This window comes from Pan paniscus, chromosome 7 (assembly GCF_029289425.2).
Source record: "Pan paniscus chromosome 7, NHGRI_mPanPan1-v2.0_pri, whole genome shotgun sequence".
Classification (NCBI taxonomy): Eukaryota; Metazoa; Chordata; class Mammalia; order Primates; family Hominidae; genus Pan; species Pan paniscus.
This window is the reverse complement of record NC_073256.2, coordinates 36,375,480-36,397,111: the sequence shown is the minus strand read 5'-3', so window position 1 is coordinate 36,397,111 and position 21,632 is coordinate 36,375,480. Positions and strand designations below refer to the sequence as shown.

The 21,632-nt window shown below is 41.6% G+C and overlaps 2 protein-coding genes across 51 annotated transcripts in view; one reads left to right on the top strand and one right to left on the bottom strand.

Moving 5' to 3' along the window:
- Window positions 1–521, bottom strand: part of PCM1 (pericentriolar material 1) — a 103,596-nt gene extending 103,075 nt beyond the window's left edge. For 14 of the 50 annotated variants that reach the window (XM_063607102.1, XM_063607106.1, XM_063607108.1 and 11 more), the window contains exon 1: window positions 5–521. The gene's annotated coding sequence lies outside the window, so the exon portion shown is untranslated. The remainder of the gene's footprint in view (window positions 1–4) is intronic. The other 36 variants (XM_063607074.1, XM_063607078.1, XM_063607081.1 and 33 more) reach the window with 7 other exon arrangements.
- Window positions 522–12,833: 12,312 nt separating this feature from the next.
- FGL1 (fibrinogen like 1) overlaps window positions 12,834–21,632 on the top strand; it is a 45,598-nt gene continuing 36,799 nt past the window's right edge. Inside the window, exon 1 of the mRNA XM_003823644.6 lies at window positions 12,834–13,328. The gene's annotated coding sequence lies outside the window, so the exon portion shown is untranslated. The remainder of the gene's footprint in view (window positions 13,329–21,632) is intronic.

Sequence of the window (21,632 nt, the reverse complement as noted above, 5' to 3'; positions counted from 1 at the left end):
TTACCTCTACAAGAAGCAGCCTCTCCTGTCAAAGGCAGAGCGACAGTCAGCCCCCACGACCCGCCGCCGGCAGCGGTCGGCCCTCGGAGACCGCAGCAGAGAGGCCCACACGTTTCCTGGCTGCCTCGGCCCCAGTGGCCGCCTTTTCGACCTCCGCTACGCAGCGCCAACCGCCGCAGCCACCGCCATCTTAGGATCTCATTGTGGTGGGAGAAGAGGGGCGGGGGTACTGCAGAGGGGGCAACGCGCGGCGGGACATGCGCCGTCTCCTCGGCAACGGCCGCGCGGGGGCGAGAACTCGCCCGGGCGGGAGCCGCAGTGCGAGCTAGACTGGAGTCATGTGACCCGCCGGAGTCTGTGGTGTCGCTTCTGGCTCTTTAAGCCGAAAACAGATTACACCAACGAATCCGCCCCCACCCGCCCAGGAACTATGTATCCCAGAATGCCAACTAGACCCCGCGTTCTAAACGCCTGCCGGCCACAGGTGGAGGACTACAAATCCCAGCATGCTGTGCGCTTCCGGCGCTGATCGCGGAGCGTGGGGTCCTAGGCCTATGCGGAAGTGCATTGATCCCTCAGCCCGTGGAGAAAGAGCGGAGGCGCTGTGCGGTTTTCCGTGGGGGTGTCAGCTCCGGCCCGTGCCGGAAGAAGGAGCGAAGACCGGGATCGCTTTTTTGCCCCTTCCTCACCCCACATCCGGTCACGAAGACGTGGAAACAAAAGGACACTTACAATGTAGTCCAACCTCCTGATTTTACATATGAGGGGATTGTTCCACGGAAGTTAAACAATTTGCCAAACGTCATTATGTATCTACTGAGAGAATCATAAATATTGTTGATAGTTAACGCCACTTTTGGTTAATGTCTCTTTTCCTTAAAAGAGCCAGATGATTTTAATCCAAACTTAATTTCAGTAAATTTTCTCTGAATTATCTTTTTATTTATACTCTCCTGTTACAGCTCTATTAAGATTAATAAATTGGCAGGTCCTCCCTTTAAAAAACAAAAATCAATAAAGTCACAAGGCCTTCAATGTGCCTGACTGGAAAGGTAAAACACCTGTCAGTTTTAGTTGAGTGCAAGGGCATTCTTCTAGTTTTACGCAGTTTATAATTATGGAATAACTTTTTAAGCAAAATAAAGGTAAAAAGAAGAATTGCATTCTGGGTTTCAACAACAAAAGCAAATTGTTCCCAAAATAGTAGGTCTGCATCTGAGTACGCAATTCACATAAAGCTCTTCTATCCCACTGCAATTTGCCACCGTAGGTTCAGTCGTGAGTGCATTGATCGTTGGTCAGACACTTTTTCCTCATATTCTGTGTGTGTATCGCTAACTACTGAGGTAGCAAAAATATAGTCCCTGCCCTTGAAGAGCTCATATTTTAGTGAAGGATGCGGAAGTGGAGTGTGATGTAAATAAAGTTTGTGTTGTAAGAAAAAGTGCTGTGGGAGCTCAGAACACAGCAGCTAAACGCTCAGGTGTTTATTGTAGTCCAGAATGCCCTATCCTAATTCCACCACTCCAAGATCCTGGAAAAGCGACGTTCCTTTCTGAGCCTTAATTGCCCCATCTATGAAATGAGGGGGAAGGAATAATACTGCCTACCTTGAAAGGATTTTTTAAAAATGTTCTCAGAGTTTGTTTTATGCCAGGCACACTGTAAAGCACTTCGGCTGTTGTGATTTTCTTGATCCTCACAGTTACCCTGAAGAGGCTGGTTCTGAATCTGACCCGTTTTGGCAATGAAAGATTATATAAATCAAACTTCTAGCAGCTGCAAGTGGTAGAGCCTAAATTTAAACGGAGGTCTACGTGATTCCTTTAAGATTTTTTTTAATTAAATAAAATGCATATAAAAACACTAGTATATGTTGAGGCCCAAAATATTAGCTATCATCATTATTTTGCTTTATACATATGTATTATTATTAAACGTATGTAGAAGCTGTTATCATTAAAACAATTCTAATAAATTCAAAAGCGTGAAATTATAATACATACTAGTCATTATGTTTTCTGAATTTATGAAGCTCCAGGATGTCAATACTATTGTTTATTAGGAGGTAGGAGGAATTTGAGAAATATTTACATTGAAATGTAGAAGCTGTTATCATTAAAACAATTCTAATAAATTCAAAAGCATGAAATTATAATATCTACTAGTCATTATGTTTTCTGAATTTATGAAGCCCCAGAATGTCAATACTATTGTTTGTTAGGAGGTAAGAGGAATTTGAGAAATATTTACATTGAAAAGGGGATCTCAAACTCAAGTATGAGCATTACTGATCTTTGTAAGGGAAGAAGGAAAGAAAAAAAACAAGAAGCGATAAAATTATACCTGGCTTTCAGAAATTTAACATCTATTTTTAGAAACAAACTTTATCAGAATGAATCGATTTAGTGTTAATAATCTATCACTATGCCAAACAAATGATGTAGACACTGATTGCTGTGGTAATTTAGATTTTTAAAATAGGGATGTTTTGTCTCAGAGATAATGATAGCTCTAGGTTATAGGTAGGATGAAATTAGGGGCAGCAGTCTGTGGAAATGTAGATAGGAAACAGAAGAATGGCCTCTAAGAGATAAACATTGAAACTGCATTTCAGTTTTCCACATTCAAGAGAACAACCTAACACATGTATTAAATATGCAGGGGGTGGAAGTTCCAAATTGCAGAATGATGTTCAAGGAATTGGGATATACCAAGAACACAGATCACACATCCGGAGTAAGCAATGGACAAAAAACAGACTGGCTGAAGTAGAGGATTTATATATGGTAAGTGATGGGGAGGTGGGAGAAGGCAAGGTTTATTACCAGGTTGGGGCCAAACTATAGAAAGTCAACAACTTATCTAAAGAGTTTGGACTTTGTTCTTCAGTTAGTGTGAAACCATTTGAGACTTTGGAAGAGGTCAATGCTGTAATGAAATGGTTATTTGAAGACTTCAATCTAGTGGCAACGTTTTGTAAAGACTAGGAAAAGAAGACAAGGAGAACAGGTGCCAACCTGTCATGAAGTAATGAAGGCTTGGCCTAAGGTAGTAGCAGGATGAATAAAGTAAGGGATTTAAATTTTTATTAACATAAACTAAATCAGTTGTTATGATGTGAAAATACTATTTCTGTGTCTTGATATTTGGTAGGACACTAACCAGGTGGTACTTATAAGATAACACAGCTGGGCACGGTGGCTCATGCCTGTAATCCCAGCACTTTGGGAGGCCGAGGCGGGTGGATCATGATGTCAGGAGTTCGAGACCAGCCTGACCAACATAGTGAAACCCCGTCTCTACTAAAAATACAAAAATTAGCCGGGTGTGATGGCATGTGACTATAATCCCAGCTACTCAGGAGGCTGAGGCAGGAGAATTGCTTGAACCTAGGAGGTGGAGGTTGCAGTGAGCCCAGGTCACACCATTGCATTCCAGCCTGAGCGAGACTCTGTCTCAAAAAAAAAACAAAACAAAACACTTGGTGCTATATTGTTTATCTCTTTAATGTATTCTGTATGCTCCTTATCCCCAGATGGATTGTAAGCATGTCTGTAACAGAAATCCAGCCGTTTGTACTTTTTATTCTTTGAAAAACAAGTTTTCTGCAATACCTAGTTTTAACCTGCAGATGGTGACAGAACTTAAAGGAAAAATCTTCAGGGACAAATCCACTACTTTATAACTGCATGTTATTTGTTTTTATTATGTGATTTTTTCATACACCCAAAAGAATATATAACATACATGTAAACTCTATAGTACAATACTGACAACTGGGCACATTATATGCCTGTAATCTCAGCTACTTGGGAGGCTGAAGCTGGAAGATCACTTGAGGCCAGGAGCTCCAGACCAGCCTGAGGAACTTAAGGCAACTGTTTCTACATACATACATACATACATACATAAAGTACAATAATGAGCGAAACACTCAAGAACCCACAACCTAACCTTGAAAATAGAATTTAATCAAAACGTGTCTGGGTACAGTGGCTTATGCCTGTAATCCCAGCACTTTGGGAGCCCGAGGCAGTTGGATCATTTGAGGTCAGGAGTTTGAGACAAGGCAACGTGGTAAAACCCCGCCGCTACTACAACTACAAAAATTAGCCAGACGTGGTGGTGCGAGCCTGTATTCCCAGGTAGGTTGAGGCAGGACAATATCACTTGAGCCCGGGAGGCAGAGGTTGCAGTGAACCGAGATTGTGCCACTGCACTCCAGCCTGGTGACAGAGCAAGACTCTGTCAAAAAAAAAAAAAAAAAAAAGAACTTAAGATGTTTAAGGACTACTCCCTGCCACATTTTCTTCAAACTCTTTCCTCTTTGCAGACATAAATACTATCCGGAATTCAATGTTATTGAATTCCTTCATTTTATTCATGTAACTATGGATATCCCTAAATAATATGTTTTATTTTGCTTATTTTCAAGCTTTATATAAATGATATCATACTGAATGTATTTTTGCTTTACTTGCTTTTTTCATTCAACATTGTGTTTCTGCGACTCATCCATTTTAATGGGTATAAACCCCAAATTTATTAAGAGCAGAATGTAAAATTAATTTTTGAATATTCCTGAAAAATATAACTTGGCTTTCTGGGTAACTTAATGGAAGAAGAGACTGGTCATGCCAAACAAAGGACTAATTGGAGGCCTCTGACCTAGTTTAACCTTTTGGTTAAATCTTTTGGTTAAATTTTAGCATGGTTAACTTCTCTACCTTTTAATCTAGCCCAGAGTTTCTTAACCTTGATACTATTGATAGTTTGGGCTGGGTGGTTCTTGTTGTGGGGCGGTTCTGTGCATTCCAGGAGGTTTAGCAACATCCCTGGCCTCTACCCACTGTATACCTAGAGCAAACCCCTGTCCATTGTAAAAACCAAAAATGTCTCCTGACATTGATTGCCAAGCATCCTCGGGAGTTTGGGGAGGGAGATTTTTCTTCCCTAACTCTTTTGCTCAAAAACTTAAAAGTTGATGTATATAATCTAATCAACCAGCCATTATATAATTATGTCAACGAATTCTATCAAATCCACATGCGTAAGTAATGTTTCAAGGCTCCTTTTGCCTTGCTTTGTTTTCCCCAGATCTAATTACCAGAACATCTCTCATTACTGCCTAGTTTTGATTCTTTATTATTAGATTTGAAAATACCTAATTACTGCTGTCGACATACAATATTAACATTTGTAACAGTCTGAACTGCCTCTTCCTTCATAACCAATTTATGTTCTTTTCTTTCAAAAATCACTCATTTAATGGATGTAACCTTCGCGATTCTGACAATTTCATCTATAGTTGCATTTCATCAGTTTTCACATGGCTTTACTTCTACAGAGTTGTGATTACTACATGATTCTTCCTGTATTTTTCTTGTATGTATGTTTTTACATCATCTTCTCTATTCACTGAAAATCTGGTCAAAGCTGCAATCATGTAGTAAAATCTTGAGTAAATTGCTTCTTTCCCAAGACACACCAAGTTGGAGAGGTTTAAACAAAGAGATATGAGTAACAATTTTTAAAACTACAAGGAAAATAATCCATATCTTTTTCCTTGTTTCCCAGCAACCCTATACCAAAACAGTTAAACCAGAACTATGGAACTAGATATATGTTGGTAATTAAGTAGAAAAATTGGATAATTAGGTGAGGGAGTTCCAAAAATATGGAAATATGGGCTGATACAGATTTTGCCTCCTAATTCATAGGAAAAATGTTAGAAAGGCATGAAAATTAAACCTCAGCTTTCACTTTAAAAACACTGTTAATCAAAACAAAATGATATGAAATAAGGACTCAAAATTGTCATGGTTATAAGGAATAATCTGGAGTGATTTTATAAAAGATGGTTTCTGGGTCAAATAATTTTTTATTCACAGAAATAAAGAGAGCTGCAGGTGACAACTAGATTTGTAATATGCATCCATACGGACTAGCAGAGGAGTATGTGGCATGATTGGGGTTACAATGATTCATGTTAAATTCACGGCATTATGTGGGAAGCTACAGCTGTATATATTATAATTTTTTTTTTTTTTTGAGACAGAGTCTCGCTCTGTCACCCACGCTGGAGTGCAGTGGCACGGTTTCAGCTCATTACAACCTGCGCCTCCCGGGTTCAAGCCATTCTCCTGCCTCAGCCTCCCAAGTAGCTGGGACTACAGGCACCCGCCACCACGCCTGGCTAATTTTTTGTATTTTTAGCAGAGATGGAGTTTCACCGTGTTAGCCAGGGTGGTCTCGATCTCCTGACCTTGTGATCCACCCACCTTGGCCTTATAATTTTTTATTTTACCATAAAAAGGCTTCCACATTGCATTTCTCCTTCCATGAGAAAGATCCCAAAGTCAGGGGAGAACTAGCAGAACACGCATGAATTCAGATTAACCAGGTAAGAGAAAATGCCCTCTCCTTACCAGAAGAACTAAATAATCTCCAGGGCTAAAAACCAAGGACGTTGGATGGCAGGCCGGTCTATCCAAGACTCTCCCCAATCTAGATAAGGAAACAAGTAAAACTCTGATAGTGGGTGAAACACACTGGTATAGAGGAGAGGTTTGTGGGTCAAAACAGGGGCTTGGATGTGGGCCGAGGTGGTTGAGGGCTGGCCTATGGTGTGCCTGTTTAAGGATTAACAATATATGCTTTAGAATAGTGCTTTATTAATATAGTCATGAATCATAAGAATAGCTTCTGCTTAGTCCAACAATATAAGAATCAGGCGGTGAGCTTACTTGACTGACCACAGAGTGGAACAAACAACCGCAGGAAGTGTGCGGAGCCTCTAAGCAAGAAAGCTTGCTTATTGCTCAACCTCCCACTTGAGTCCCTGAACAAAGGTCTCGTGGGAAGGGAAGCGACCCCTGCTCCATTCCCCAGAAGGGAACAGCAGGAGGCTGCTTGTAAAAGAGGAGAAGTCCTCTGCAGTAGAGATGAGGAGGAAGTCTTCTATCTCTCGCTCGTTCCCAGAGGCGGAGAGCTCTGCTGCTCTGCTGATGGTGCTTGGAGTGGACCACTCCTTTGATGCACAGGCCTGTGGTCTGACGGGCTGTCTGCTTTCACGTCCTGTTCTGTTCTGTTAAGCCCCTCTGCCACCTCTCCCCATGGTCACTCTATGATCACCCAACCATCTGCCCACCCTCAGCCCATAGGATCAAAGGAATTGTACTCAATAAACATCAGTGGAATCCAGAGCTCAAGGCCTTCGCAGTTTCCGTGTTGTGATGGAACCCTGGACCCACTTTTGTTAACTCTTGAACTTTGTGTCTTTATTTCTTTTCTCATTCCTTCGTTTCCACCGGGAAGGGGAGAACACGCATGTGGTGTAGCGGGCTGGTTCCCCTACATCTTTGGCACCCAGTGTGGGCTCCTTGTACCCAGGTAGAGTTACACCTGAGCGTGGTCATTGCGGAGACCAGTCTGTCGAGGGACTCCCAAGAACGTGTGGTCGGCCTTGCGGTAAGCTTGTGTGCTCGGAGTATTCCAGGGACTCCATGGGACAATCGGAAAGTAAGCACTCTGCTTACTTACACTTTATCAAACTCCTCTTAAAGAGGGGGGTAATAAAGGCTAGCACAGAAAACTTGATTACTCTGTTTCAAACAGTAGAGCAGTATTGCCCTTGGTTTCCTGAATAAGGTACCATGGATTTAAAAGACTGGGAGCAGGTTGGAATTGCCTTAAAACAAGTTCATAAGGAAGGAAAACTTATTCTTCTAATGGTCTGGTCACACTGGGCTATGGTTAAAGCAGCCTTGGAACCGTTTCAAACAGAAAACGAGGTTTATCCTCCAGCAGAAAGAATTCCAGCGGAGGAAGGCGGTGCTGCCACCAATATAAATATAAAGGAAGTTGAAGGAGGAGAGGATAGTGAAGAAGATTTTGAGGAAAGTACAGACAAACCTGGAGATGACTTAATTTCTTTTGAGGAGCATGTGGGACCTCCAGCTGCTCCTAAAATAAAGAGAGAAGCTATTTATGCCAATATGTTTAAAACAAAGAAGGGCCTTGAGGAATCTTCGGCTCCTCATTGTGATCATCCGGAGTGGCCGCCTCCAATAAGGCAAAGTATCCTGGAGCCTTGGAGGTTTGAATCTCAAATTTGCCCTGTTTCATGAATGGATAAATTAGGGGCTCAGGAATCAAGAACACGTTTCGCGGCACCAATACAGCATAGGGCTGCACTGCCACCTAATGTCAATGAATCACCATTTCAAATGGTTATTCGGCAGGCTAGGTTAGCTGGAGATCCCGATGCCTGGCAGTTTCCAGTAGTTTTGGAACTCCCACAGCAGCAGGGTGGTGCCCATCAGGCGGTATGGGAACCATTTTCTTTTAAGCTGCTTAAAGATCTCAAAGCAGCTTTTGGTCAGTACGGTCCCAATTCGCCTTTTGTCCAGTCACTAGTACACTCAGTGACTCAGGACAAGCGATTGGCCCCGGACGATTGGGAGATTTTAGCAAAAGCTACTCTTTCGCCCTCCCAATTTCTTCAATTTAAAAGTTGGTGGACCGATGAGGCTCAAAATCAAGATAAAAAAAACCGTGCTGCTAATCCTGTTGTTGCCATTTTACTTGAACAACTGTTGGGAGTTGGGGGCCAATGAGGAACTGTACAACAGCAATTAGTGCCTCAGGATGATGCCGTTGAGCAAATTCGCAGTTGTTGCTTGAGGGCATGGGAAAAAATTCAGGACCCGGGAACTACTTATCCCTCTTTTAATTCTGTCAGACAAGGCTCAAAAGACCCGTATCCTGATTTTATTGCTTCTCTTCAAGATGCAGCTCAGAAGGCTCTCACTGATGAAAGTGCCAGGAAGGTGATTATAGAATTGTTGGCTTATGAAAATGCCAACCCTGAGTGTCAATCACCTATTCGCTCTGTGAAAGGAAAGGTTCTGGTGGGAGTTGATGTAATCAATGAGTATATCAGGGCATGTGATAGATTGGTGGAATCATGCATAAGGCTATGATAATGGCTCAAAACATGGCAGGATTAAAGGTGGGAGATCCAGTGAAAAACTTTTCAGGCAATTGTTATAACTGTGGGCAATTTGGAAATACAAAAAAGGAATATAAGAACAAATCAAACAATCCAGATCTAATCAAACAAAGGAGCCACCTGGCTTATGTCCCAGGTGCCAGAAGGGTAAATGTTGGGCTAAACGGTGTCCCTCCAAATTTGATGAAAATGGCCAACCCTTGCAGGCGCAACTGGGAAATGGGAAGAGGGGCAAGCCTCAGGCCCCACTCCAAACTGGGGCATTCCCTCTCCAGCAGTTTGTCCGTCAGTGGGCACCAGTGCCCTTAATCCCTCAAGTGACACAAATACCTCTAGCCCAACCACCACAGTAACATAATTGGCGCCAGTTACAACAGGGGGCGCTGCTTTAGATTTATGTTGCACCAGAGCTGTGTCTCTGCTTCCAGGGGAACCGCCTCAAAAGGTGCCCACTGGAGTATTTGGCCCTTTACCTGAGGTAACAGTTGGACTTGTTTTAGGGAGATTTAGTCTAAATTTAAAAGGAGTTCAAATTCATACTGGAGTGATAGATTCAGATTTTGTGGGAGAAATTCAATTGGTTATTAGTTCTAGTATTCCTTGGAGTGCAAGCCTGGCAGAGAGAATTGCTCAATTGTTGTTATTACCTTATTACCTAATTGTTGTTATTACCTAAGTAGGAGAAAGTACAGTAAAAAGAGAAGGTGGTTTCGGCAGCACTGATAGCAAAGGAAAAGCAACTTATTGGGTAAATCAAGTTTCTGAAAATAGACCTGTGTGCACAATAACGATTCAGGGAAAACTCTTTGAAGGACTTGTCGATACAGGCGCTAATATTTCTGTTACAGCCCTGGATCAGTGGCCAAAAACATGGCCCAAACAGAGAGCTTCTATGGGTTTAATTGGAATAGGCATGGCATCTGAAGTTTATCAGAGTGTTACAATTTTACACTGTTTAGTACCAGATGGACAGGAAGGCACCATCCAACCTATAATTACTGCCATTCCCATTAATTTGTGGGGAAAAGATTAGTTACAACAGTGGGGTACAGAAATCACCATTCCCTCTATGATTTACAGTTCAGAGAGTCAAAGCATGATGACTAAGTTGGGGTATACTCCTGGAAAAACATTAGGAAAGAATGCGGATGGAATAACAGCCAATTGAAGCTTCAGTTAAACTTGACCGAAAAGGAATTGGGTACTCTTTTTAGGGGCGGCCACTGTTGAGCCTCCAAAGCCCATCCCATTGAAATGGAAAACTCAAAAACCTGTGTGGGTTGATCAGTAGCCGCCTCCTCAGCAAAAACTGGAGGCATTACATTGACTAGCAAAAGAGCAATTAGACAAAGGACATATTGAACCTTCTTTCTCACCGTGGAATTCCCCGGTTTTTGTAATTCAGAAAAAATCCGGTAGATGGCGCATGTTGACCAACCTACGAGCGGTTAATGCAGTCAGTCATTCAACCGGTGTGGGCTCTCCAACCGGGGTTGCCATCCCCAGTCATGATTCCAAGAGAATAGCCGATGGTAATAATTGATTTGGGTCGGGCGCGGTGGCTCACGCCTATAATCCCAGCATTTTGGGAGGCCGAGGCGGGAGGATCACGAGGTCAGGAGATCAAGACCATCCTGGCTAACACGGGGAAACCCCATCTCTACTAAAAATACAAAAAATTAGCAGGGTGTGGTAGCGGGTGCCTGTAGTCCCAGCTACTCCGGAGGCTGAGGCAGGAGAATGGCGTGAACCCGGCAGGCGGAGCTTGCAGTGAGCGAGATCGCGCCACTGCACTCCAGCCTGGGCGATAGAGTGACACTCCGTCTCAAAAAAAAAAAATTGATTCGAAAGATGGTTTTTTCACCATTCCTTTGGATCCCCAGGACTTTGAAAAATTTGCATTTACAATATCTGCTATAAATAATAAGGAACCAGCTACTAGGTATCACTGGAAAGTTTTACCCCAAGGAATGTTAAATAGTCCTACAATTCGTCAAACTTTCGTTGGGAAGGTCATTCAGCCTGTCCAGGATCAGTTTCCTGATTGTTAATATTATTCATTATGTTGATGACATTTTATGTGCTGCTACAAGTAGGGATAGACTTATCAAATGTTTTTCTATGTTACAAGAAATGGTGGGGCTTACAGTTCTCGCTATAGCGCCAAATAAAATTCAAACTACTACACCCTATCATTACCTAGGAATGAAGGTGGAGGAGAGAACAGTTAAGCCTCAAAAGGTAGAAATTCGTAAGAAGTCCTTAAAAACTTTAAATGATTTTCAAAAATTATTAGGAGACGTTAATTGGATAAGGCCCACCTTAGGAATTGCCACTTATGCGAGGTCTGACTTGTTTGCTTTGCTGAGAGGGGATCCAAATTTACATAGCAAAAGAACTCTGACGCCTGCAACAGCTTCAGCTGTTAAGAATAATTGAGGAAAAAATTCAAAGTGCTCAAGTCAGTAGAATAGATCCTAGTGTTCCCTTACAGCTCTTGGTGTTCCTACTCTCCATTCTCTTACAGGAGTGATTATTCAAGATGCTGACTTGGTTGAATGGTCTTTTTTACCCCACAGTACAACTAGGACTTTTTCAATTTACTTAGATCAAATAGCTATTCTTATAGGCCAAGCCCAATTAAGAATAGTTAGATTCACTGGCACTGATCCAGATAAAATTGTAGTTCCTTTAAACAAAGCACAGGTTCAACAAGCCTTTATAAATTTATCAGAATGGCAGTCTAATTTAGCTGGTTTTGTTGGCCATATAGATAATCATTACCCTAAAACAAAAATTTTTCAGTTCCTAAAATTGGCTACCTGGATTTTACCTAAAATAACCAGTTCTATCCTCTTGGAGGGGGCTGTAACTGTCTTTACTGATGGCTCTCAGAATGGAAAAGCAGCTTATACAGGACCAGAAGAAAAGGTTATTCAAACCCAGTTTCATTCTGCACAAAGAGCTAAGCTACAAGCAGTTATATTTGTATTGGAAGATTTTGATCAACCTGTTTATATTGTCTCTGACTCTGTCTATGTGGTTCAGGCGACAACAATGGTAAAAACAGCTTTAATAAAATATATTTCTGATGATCAGCTAAATTTTTTGTTTGGTTCACTTCAACAAGCAGTTAGAGTTTGAAATTTTCCTGTTTATATTACACATATTCGAGCTCACACAAATTTACCAGGACCTTTAACCCAATTAAATAATCAAGCAGATTTATTAGTGACACCTGTTTTAACAGAGCCTCAAGAATTCCATTCATTAACTCATGTAAATGCAGCTGGATTAAAAAATAAATATTCATTTACCTGAAAACAAGCTAAAAATATAGTGCAACATTGTCCACAATGCCAGGTGCTACAGCTACCTACTCAAGAACCTGGAGTTAAACCAAATGCTCTTTGGCAAATGAATGTGACTCATGTCCCATCATTGGGAAAACTTTCTCTTGTGCATGTTACTGTTGATAATTTCTCTTGGTTTATCTGGGCTACATGCTAAACTGGAGAAAGTACAGCTCATGTAAAACGACATTTATTATCTTGTTTTGCAGTCATGAGTGTGCCACAGAAAATGAAAACGGACAACGGACAAGGATATTGCAGTAAAACTTTTGAAAGTTTTGTTCAGCAATGGAAATTTGTACACACTACAGGAATACCCTATAATTTGCAAGGTCAGGCCATAGTAGAACGGGCCATTCGGACTCTTAAGACACAATTGGAAAAACAAAAGAAAGGGGGAAGTAGTAAGGAGTATACCACGCCCCATAGGCAGTTAAAATTAGCCCTTTTGACTCTAAATTTTTTGAACATTTCCAGAGATCAGGTCTCCACAGCAGCCGAACAACACTTTTCTGGACAGAAAGTTAATTTACATGAAGGAAAAACGGTCTGGTGGAAGGATACCAGAACTAAAACTTGGGAATTAGGAAAAATTATGACGTGGGGAAGGGCTTTTGCTTGTGTTTCACCAGGAGACAATCAAACACCCATTTAGATACCCAATAGACATTTGAAATTCTACAATGAACCCTACACCGACCGGACAGAAGAAAGGGAAGAATCCAAAGAGGAAGAAGACTGGTCCCTCCGACCTGTCCTTTCGGGAGCTGAGAAAGATGACGAAGCTGAGCGTCTCAGAGAAACAACAGAAGACGGAGAAGACCCGCCAGGCTACACCACCGACATGAGAACAGATAAAGAAGCTGACTCAAATGGCAGAGGGCAGCCTAAAGGAGAAACAACTGGCAATTATCCCGGGTAATATGATCTTGGCTGCCTTGATGGTAATTACCGCGGCGGTAAGTCTCCCTGCTGTCTGGACTGAACAAAATTTTACATACTGGCTTCTGTTCCATTTCCTCCTTTAATTAGGCCAGTTACTTGGATGGATTCCCCTATTGAAGTTTATACAAATGATAGTATTTTGGATGCCTGGGCCGATTGATGATGGCTGTCCTGCACAGCCTGAGAAGGAGGGCATGTTGATCAATGTAACTAGTATGAATACCCTCCAATTTGTTTAGGAATTGCTCCTTGATGTTTACCATTGCAAATACATAGTTGGATAATCTATGTACCTCCTCATAATCGTTCCCAACCCAGTTATCACGTAGTGAGTGGAATGTCTTTCCAACCTATCATGACTGTAAAAACTTATGGGGATGGTTATTTTCGGTCAAATTTAAAAGTAAAAAATTACAAATCTCAAGGACTGGCTTGTCCTAAAAGAAATCCAAAATGGTCAGAAAAACTAGAGATTCTTGCTTGGGACGACTGTGTAGCAGATGGTGCAGTAGTTTTGCAAAATGATTCTTATGGAATAATTATAGATTGGGCCCCCAAAGGATCCTTTGCCAGAAATTGCACTGGACAAAATGCTGGGTGCGCTGAGGATTCCTTCATGATAGATTATAGAGAAAGTCCCAATAATCCTCCCACTTTAGTTAGAAGATTGGAATCACTATATCCATTGAAATGGGAAGATAAAGGTACTGCTCCTCCCTGACCAAAGATAATTAGTCCAGTCATGGGTCTGGAACATCCAGAATTGTGGAAGCTGCTTATGGCTACCTCCGGAATGAGAGTGTGGAAAGGGGAAGCATCATGGGGAACAAGAGGTAATAAGCTACTGTTTACCATGCTTCTTCAGTCTAATCAGTCTATTTCTCTTCAAAGTTGTGTTAAACCTCCTTACATGTTAGTTGTTGGAAAACTTATCATTTTACCTGACTCTCAAACCATTACTTGTGACAATTGCCATCTGTTTACTTGTATTGATTCTACTTTTGATATGAGGAATAGCATTTTGCTGGTCCGAGTGCGAGAGGGCGTTTGGATTCCAGTTACTCTTAACAGGCCTTGGGAGACTTTCCCCTCTATTCATGTAATAACTGGAGTTTTAAAAGGGATTCTTAATCGTACAATAAGATTTATTTTTACTTTAATTGCTGTGATTATGAGCTTGATTGCTGTCACCACCACTGCGGCTGTGGCAGGTGTTGCCTTGTATTCTTCCGTTCAAACTGCTCATTATGTTAATGCCTGGCAGAAAAATTTCACCAGATTATGGAATTCTCAGGCAAAACTTGATCAGAAGTTGGCCAATCAAATTAATGATTTGAGGCAAACAGTCACCTGGATAAGAGATCGTTTTATGAATTTAGAGCATCGTATGCAAATGCAATGTGATTGGAATACATCTGCTTTTTGTATTACTCCTTATTCTTATAATGTTACTGAACATCAGTGGGAAAAGGTCTGATGCCACTTACAAGGAAGAGAAGATAATCTAACCCTGGATATAACTAAATTAAAAGAACAGATTTTTGCAGCATCGCAGGCTCACTTAAATTTGTTGCCTGGATCAGAAATGCTTGCTGGAGCCGCAGATAGGCTCTCGGAGCTCAATTCTATCAAATGGATTAAAACTCTGGGAAGCTCTGCCATTGCTAATTTTGTTTTAATTTGTGTCTGCTTATGTTGTCTGTTTTTAGTCTGCAGATGCGGAAGGCGGCTCCTGAAAGAAAATCAAAACCACAAGCAAGTTATGATTGAGATGGCTGTTTTAAATTTAAAAAATGGGGGAAATGTGGGTCAAAACAGGGGCTTGGATGTGGGCCGAGGTGGTTGAGGGCTGGCCTATGGTGTGCCTGTTTAAGGATTAACAATATATGCTTTAGAATAGTGCTTTATTAATATAGTCATGAATCATAAGAATAGCTTCTGCTTAGTCCAACAATATAAGAATCAGGCGGTGAGCTTGCTTGACTAACCGCAGGGTGGAACAAACAACCGCAGGAAGTGTGCGGAGCCTCTAAGCAAGAAAGCTTGCTTATTGCTCAACCTCCCACTTGAGTCCCTGAACAAAGGTCTTGTGGGAAGGGAAGCGACCCCTGCTCCATTCCCCAGAAGGGAACAGCAGGAGGCTGCTTGTAAAAGAGGAGAAGTCCTCTGAGGATAAGGAGAAAGTCTTCTATCTCTCGCTCGTTCCCAGAGGCAGAGAGCTCTGCTGCTCTGCTGATGGTGCTTGGAGTGGACCGCTCCTTTGATGCACAGGCCTGTGATCTGACGGGCTGTCTGCTTTCACGTCCTGTTCTGTTAACCACTTAGTTGGACTTTAACGATTATCTGTAAGTTAAACATAGAGTATTAGCTTATACAGTGGAACAGTAAATAATATTAACTTGCTGATGACGCATGCTACCCCCTCTGCCACCTCTCCCCATGGTCACCCTATGATCACCCCACCATCTGCCCACCCTCAGCCTATAGGATCAAAGGAATTGTACTCAGTAAATATCAGTGGAATGCAGAGCTCAGGGCTGTCACAGTTTCCACATTGCGATGGACCCCTGGACCCACTTTTGATAACTCTTGAACTTTGTGTGTTTGTCTTTATTTCTTTTCTCATTCCCTCGTCTCCACTGGGAAGGGGAGAACCACGGGTGGTATAGCAGGCTGGTTCCCCTACAAGGTTGACCAAACTTTTTCTGTAAAAGACCAGATATTAAATATTTTCAGCATTGTATGCTATACATTCTGTTGCAACTTCTCAACTCTGTGGTTATAGAATGAAAGCAGCTACAGACAGTATATAAACAAATGAGCATGTCTATATTCCAATAAAACTTTATTTGTAGACACTGAAATTTAGATTTTATATAATTTTCACAGGTCACAGGATATCGATCTTTTTGTGATTTTTTTCAACTACTTAAATATATAAAAATGGACCATGGGTCCAGTTTAGACTGTGGGCGATACAATAGTTTGTTGACCTCTGATGTAGAGCACTAAACACTTAAGTTCTTAGATAATTAATGTTAGGTCAGAGGAGAAATTAGCAATGGAAGAAAATTCAGTTTCATTACTTTACAGGATGGTTATTTTATGAGTACTATTTTGAACTAATAGAAAGGGAGGGTGTAAAGCCAATGTAACCGAATGATATTTGTAGGTATTAGTTTGTACCATATATTTTCTTTCTTTCTTTTTTTTTTTTTTTTTGAGACAAAGTCTCACTTTGTCACCAGGCTGGAGTGCAATGGCACAATCATGGCTCACTGCAACCTCCACCTCCCAGATTCAAGTGATTCTCCTGCCTCAGCCTCCCAAGTAGCTGGGACTACAGGCATGCACCACCACGCCCAGCTAATTTTTGTATTTTTAGTAGAGACAGGGTTTCACTATGTTGGCCATGATGGTCTCGATATCTAGACCTTGTGATCCACCCACCTTGGCCTCCCAAAGCGCTGAGATTATAGGCATGAGCCACCATGCCGGGCCACTGTACCATATATTTTCTTATATACTGGATTTTGTTTTTCCCCATTCAGACTAGAGGTAGGCATGCATTTCCTCTGCGGATTGTCACAGCCAGCAATGTTAGAAACAACAGATGAAAAAAGATTAAAATCAGAGAAGCTCCCACTCCCACAATTTGCCTGGGTGGAAAGAGGATGAATTGGTGGGAAATCAAAAGAATGTGATGTTTTCCCTTGCATTGCTGAAAAGGAAGCGGGGGGATTTGCGGCAGCAATCTGTGTAGTCCCTGAGGCTGAGGTCCCAGTGACTAGAGCAAGAATAGACAGTTGTAGTGACATTATACCAACTTCACACCACCCCAAACCCCAGAAATCATATGCAACCCCCAGACTGGAGAGAAACTCTAAATTGTCTGATATCATGCTGAAAGCAGTAGAGAATCAGATTTCTCTGAGCCCATGGAATGGAGCCTTGAAATTCAATTAGAAAACAGAGCTGCAGTTATTTCACATGTAAATTGTCAAAAGACACATATCCGCTTTACTAACATAGTACAAGTATCAGTTACCTGAATGCTCTCAAGCCTCGAAGTTGGTGGGGAAACCATGTTTCCATTACATCTACAGTGGGAAACCTAACCTCACTTGCTGGCACCTTCCAGGATCTTTGGAGTCAATGTTTTTCTATTATTTCCTGCTTTTACTGAATTACTGTGATTTCTCTCAAGTCTAGCCTCTTTTGGCTGTTCTTTTTCTCCACTCTGCATCATTCCCAAAGCAACTGCCTCTCTCCCTCTTCTCAAAATGCCGCAGATACAAGGCATCTCTGTGTAGTAGATTCTGACGGAAGATTCAGGCAGGGGAAGAGGAAGAGGAATTTAGGCTGCACCAAACACCTTAAAACTGACTATTTAAAGATCCTTGCTCTTTAAAGATCCTTGGCCATAGCCCAGAACTTCTCCCTGGCTGCCTCTTGCTCAGCTCCCTGGCATCTTGATGTATTCCTTCCTCACATCCTCCTCCCCATTCTTATCTCATTCACTCCTTCCTTTTTCACCCCTTTCTTCTTGGGTTACCTAAGGAAACTCGAAAATCTTCATTAATTCTTCATTAACAGAATAATTTTGCCCTTCTAGTTTCACTGCTAGCCTATTTCAGCCAGGCCTATTATTAAACACTGTTCTTCCTCTACAACTATGCTAATGAGTATGACCTATTTCCTCACCATGGAGTTCTGAGAAATTATTTCTTTTTTGAAAGCTAAAATTAATTGCACAAGGCCCTTAACAATCCTGATTAGCAGATATTGTGAGAAGAGACATCTCCATTTCCCTGACATCCCCTCCCGTTATATTCAAGAGAAGAACAGGGCATGGCTAACTCGGTTCTTAGGGGCCAGTTTTCATTCCAAACCCACAGTGCAGGAAGGAATTAGAGACCACATGTGGCTCTCTAGATGGGTCCCATTTTTTTGCTTGTTTGTTATATTCCCAATATTTTGTCATTTTTAAAAACATTCTCATGTGGTCAGGGGCCATCCATCATTATCTTCTGCAGCAATAATTCCACTTCTGATCTGGTGAAAGCTTCTCATGGATTGTGTGTGTGTCTATGTGTGCGTGTGTATGTCTGTATCTGTGTGTGTGTTGGATGAGAGAACTGTAGAGGATTGGGAAGATGTGGAGATAAAGATTGTCCTGGTGATGTCACGCTCCAAGTTCAGATTGCCATCAGTGGCTTGGGCTTCCACTCTGCTTCTTTCTTCCACTCTTCACCTCTGATTCGTCTAGATCCCTGCACAGGCTGGAATTATGTTCTAAGCCTGGGAACCCCACAGCCTCTGTGTAAAGCTAACAAAGCCCATAGCAAATGGATAAGACCCTGCTTCTAGAACAGTCTATTTCAAGTCAAATCGTGGCATATATGATGTTAAGCAAGTTGCTTGCTCTCTTTATGTCTCAGTCACCTCACTGGGAAAATGGGAATTAAAAATAATAATACATATCTCAAAGGGCTACTCTGTAGATTACATGAATTAGTACATAGGAAGTGTTCAGAGAGTACCTGGCTCATAGTAAATGACTTCTAAATGTTGACACTTAATTTAAGTTTACAGAGAAGGCTCTGTGCCAATACTGACTTGGGGCTACAAGGTCTCAGGATCCATTCCCACACTCAGATTTTAACCATTGATTTCAAAGCACCCACACATGCCAGGTTGGCTGGCTCATGATGGCTTTAGCCACAGGGACCACCTGAGCAGCTTCTGGATCCTGACACTGGGACTAGCTAGATCACCACATAAAAGAAATTGGATTTTAGCTTGTTGATTGTTGACTTGATGGAGAACTTCTAAGCCTTTTTAAGTAGAGAAGTAATGTGGTCTTTTTTTGCATCAAGATAATGTTTTATACTCTGTAGGAGATGGTCTGCGTGAGGAAGAAACTGGAAGCAGATTGATCAACTAAGAGATACCAGTAGATTATGCCAAGGTGATGAACACATGAATTAAGGTGACAGCAGCAATGGGGCTGATGGAGAGAATTTAGCATTTAGAAGGTAGAATCAGCAGAACTTAATGACTAACTGGAAATGCAGGATGAGGAGGAGGAATGTTCTCTGATAATCCCAAGATTTTGAAGTGGGTAAATGAAGTGAGTAAATGCTGGTTTTGCCAACTCACTATGTTCTTTCCAAGGCAAGCCTTTCTTCCCAAGGGAAGGAAAGAGGAAGAGAAGAGACTATAATAAATTTAGTCTGAGCTAACAGGCTACTGGACAAACACTTCTGGAGTTACAGAGAGAAGTAATAGCTGGAATGAAATATTTGGGAGTTGTTAAACACTAACATTCAATGGACCAAAAAGGAAAGAATACTCCATAAAGGAAAGATGGAAAACTTGGAGGATGCCCAGAGAACTAAGAGGGATGGGTTTTATAAAAGCCTGTGGAAGAAGAACTTTTGAGGAAGAAGGAGCAGCCTGAGAATTCAGTGAGAAACTGCCATGAGGAGTGTTGTGGCGTCTTGTAAGCAGCTGCCATTGCAGTAAAGGAGTCAGAAGTCACTGGCTTTAATTGAGGAGTTCATGGAAAGAGAGACCGTGGAATCAGTGAGTGTGGACTGTCTTCTTAAAAAATAAGCATAGTTGAAATGGAGAGAAAAATAGGAAAGTTGCTAGAGGCAGGAATAAGAGAGGTTTTAATTTTCTAGGGTTTAATAGACTTGGGCTTGTTCATAGAGGAAAAAGGGGAAACAACTGTGGAAGGAAAGGGTGAAGTCAAAAGTGAAAAAGAGGAAGGTAATCAACCTAGCTCTAGAGAAGAAATGAGCTGGGGATTAAAGCACAGGGGGAAGGATCATAGTACAACAGGTGGAATCAATACCACAGAAGCAACCCTCAAGCAACAAGGACCTGGGGTTGGTGGATATATACCTACTCTTGGTCTCCTGCCACCTGAGAGGAAAATTCTGATGTGGGGCTCTCAGAGATTTCAGTAGGTTGGAGCCTCAGTTGTCTATGAGTGTACCCCCACTCATTAGGTACTTTTTGGCTTTCCTCCCTGTTCTATTTCATTTGACCACTCCCTTGTTTATGCTCACTGGAATCACCTCCCAAATAAACTACTTGTATCCAAATCTTTGTCTCAGGCTCTGCTTTCAGGGAATCCCAATTTAAATAGTTGTTGAGTAAGAATATTATCCCAGACTTTGTGAATCCAGGTCACAAAAACGTTTTTCTTATATATATCTACTTTTCAACTTTCTTGGTAGCAATTTTGTTCTGCTACAAGGTCTTCCATTACAGATTAAAGAAGTTTCTTTCACCTTTCTTAACTGAAATGTAAAATTATTGTGCTAAAGCATGAGTAAATTTGGGAATGTTAGTAAAATGACTTTAGGGGCATTGTATTGTCTGCATCAACGTTCACTGCATCCACATTTCACAAATAGTTCTACATTATTAAGAATAACATCATGACTCTTTCATTCGTTCTGTAAAGAATGAGGCAGCAGGCTGGACATGGTAGCTTCCTAATCTAACATTGGAATTATCTTCATAAAATGATTTATTATCTTTGGTTGTACATTGCTGCCTCACTCTTTTTTTTGAGACAGGGTCTTACTCTGTTGCCCAGGCTGGAGTGCAATGGTGTGATCTTGCCTCACTGTAACCTCCACCTCCCAGGTTCAAGTGATCCTCCTGCCTCAGCCTCCCGAGTAGTTGGGATTACAGGCACCTGCCACCACAGCTGGCTGTTTTTGTATTTTTAGTAGAGATGGGATTTCACCATGTTGGCCAGACTGGTCTCAAACTCCTGACCTCAGATGATCCACATGTCTTGGCCTCCCAAAGTGCTGGGATTACAGGTGTAAGCCACCAATCCCAGGAGCCAGCCTGCTGCCTCCTTCTTTACAGAACGAATTAAACAATCATGACATTGTTTCAAGACAGAAGGAAACGAAAATTTATCGCATATTTTCTATCAGGCATTGTCATAAGCACTTCATGTAAGTTATCAAGTTTAATCGTTACCAATTTTGAATATTTACATTATATGCTAATACAAGTAGGTGATATTACTATTCCATGCATAATAAATATTTCTGAGCTTCTGTTGTGTGGTGTGCACATGCTGGGTGCTGTGGATATTGAAATAAGAAAAAACAAGCCCCTGATCTCCCTGGAATGAAAAGAGAAGCTCCAGTACACAGTATAGTGATGTGTGATATAAGAGAAGTAAATACATAGGAGAACATCTAGCCTTGGTGGATGGGCTAGGAGAAGGGCTGGTGGCTAATTAAGACTTATTTCATTCAGAGAGGGTACATAGAAATTAG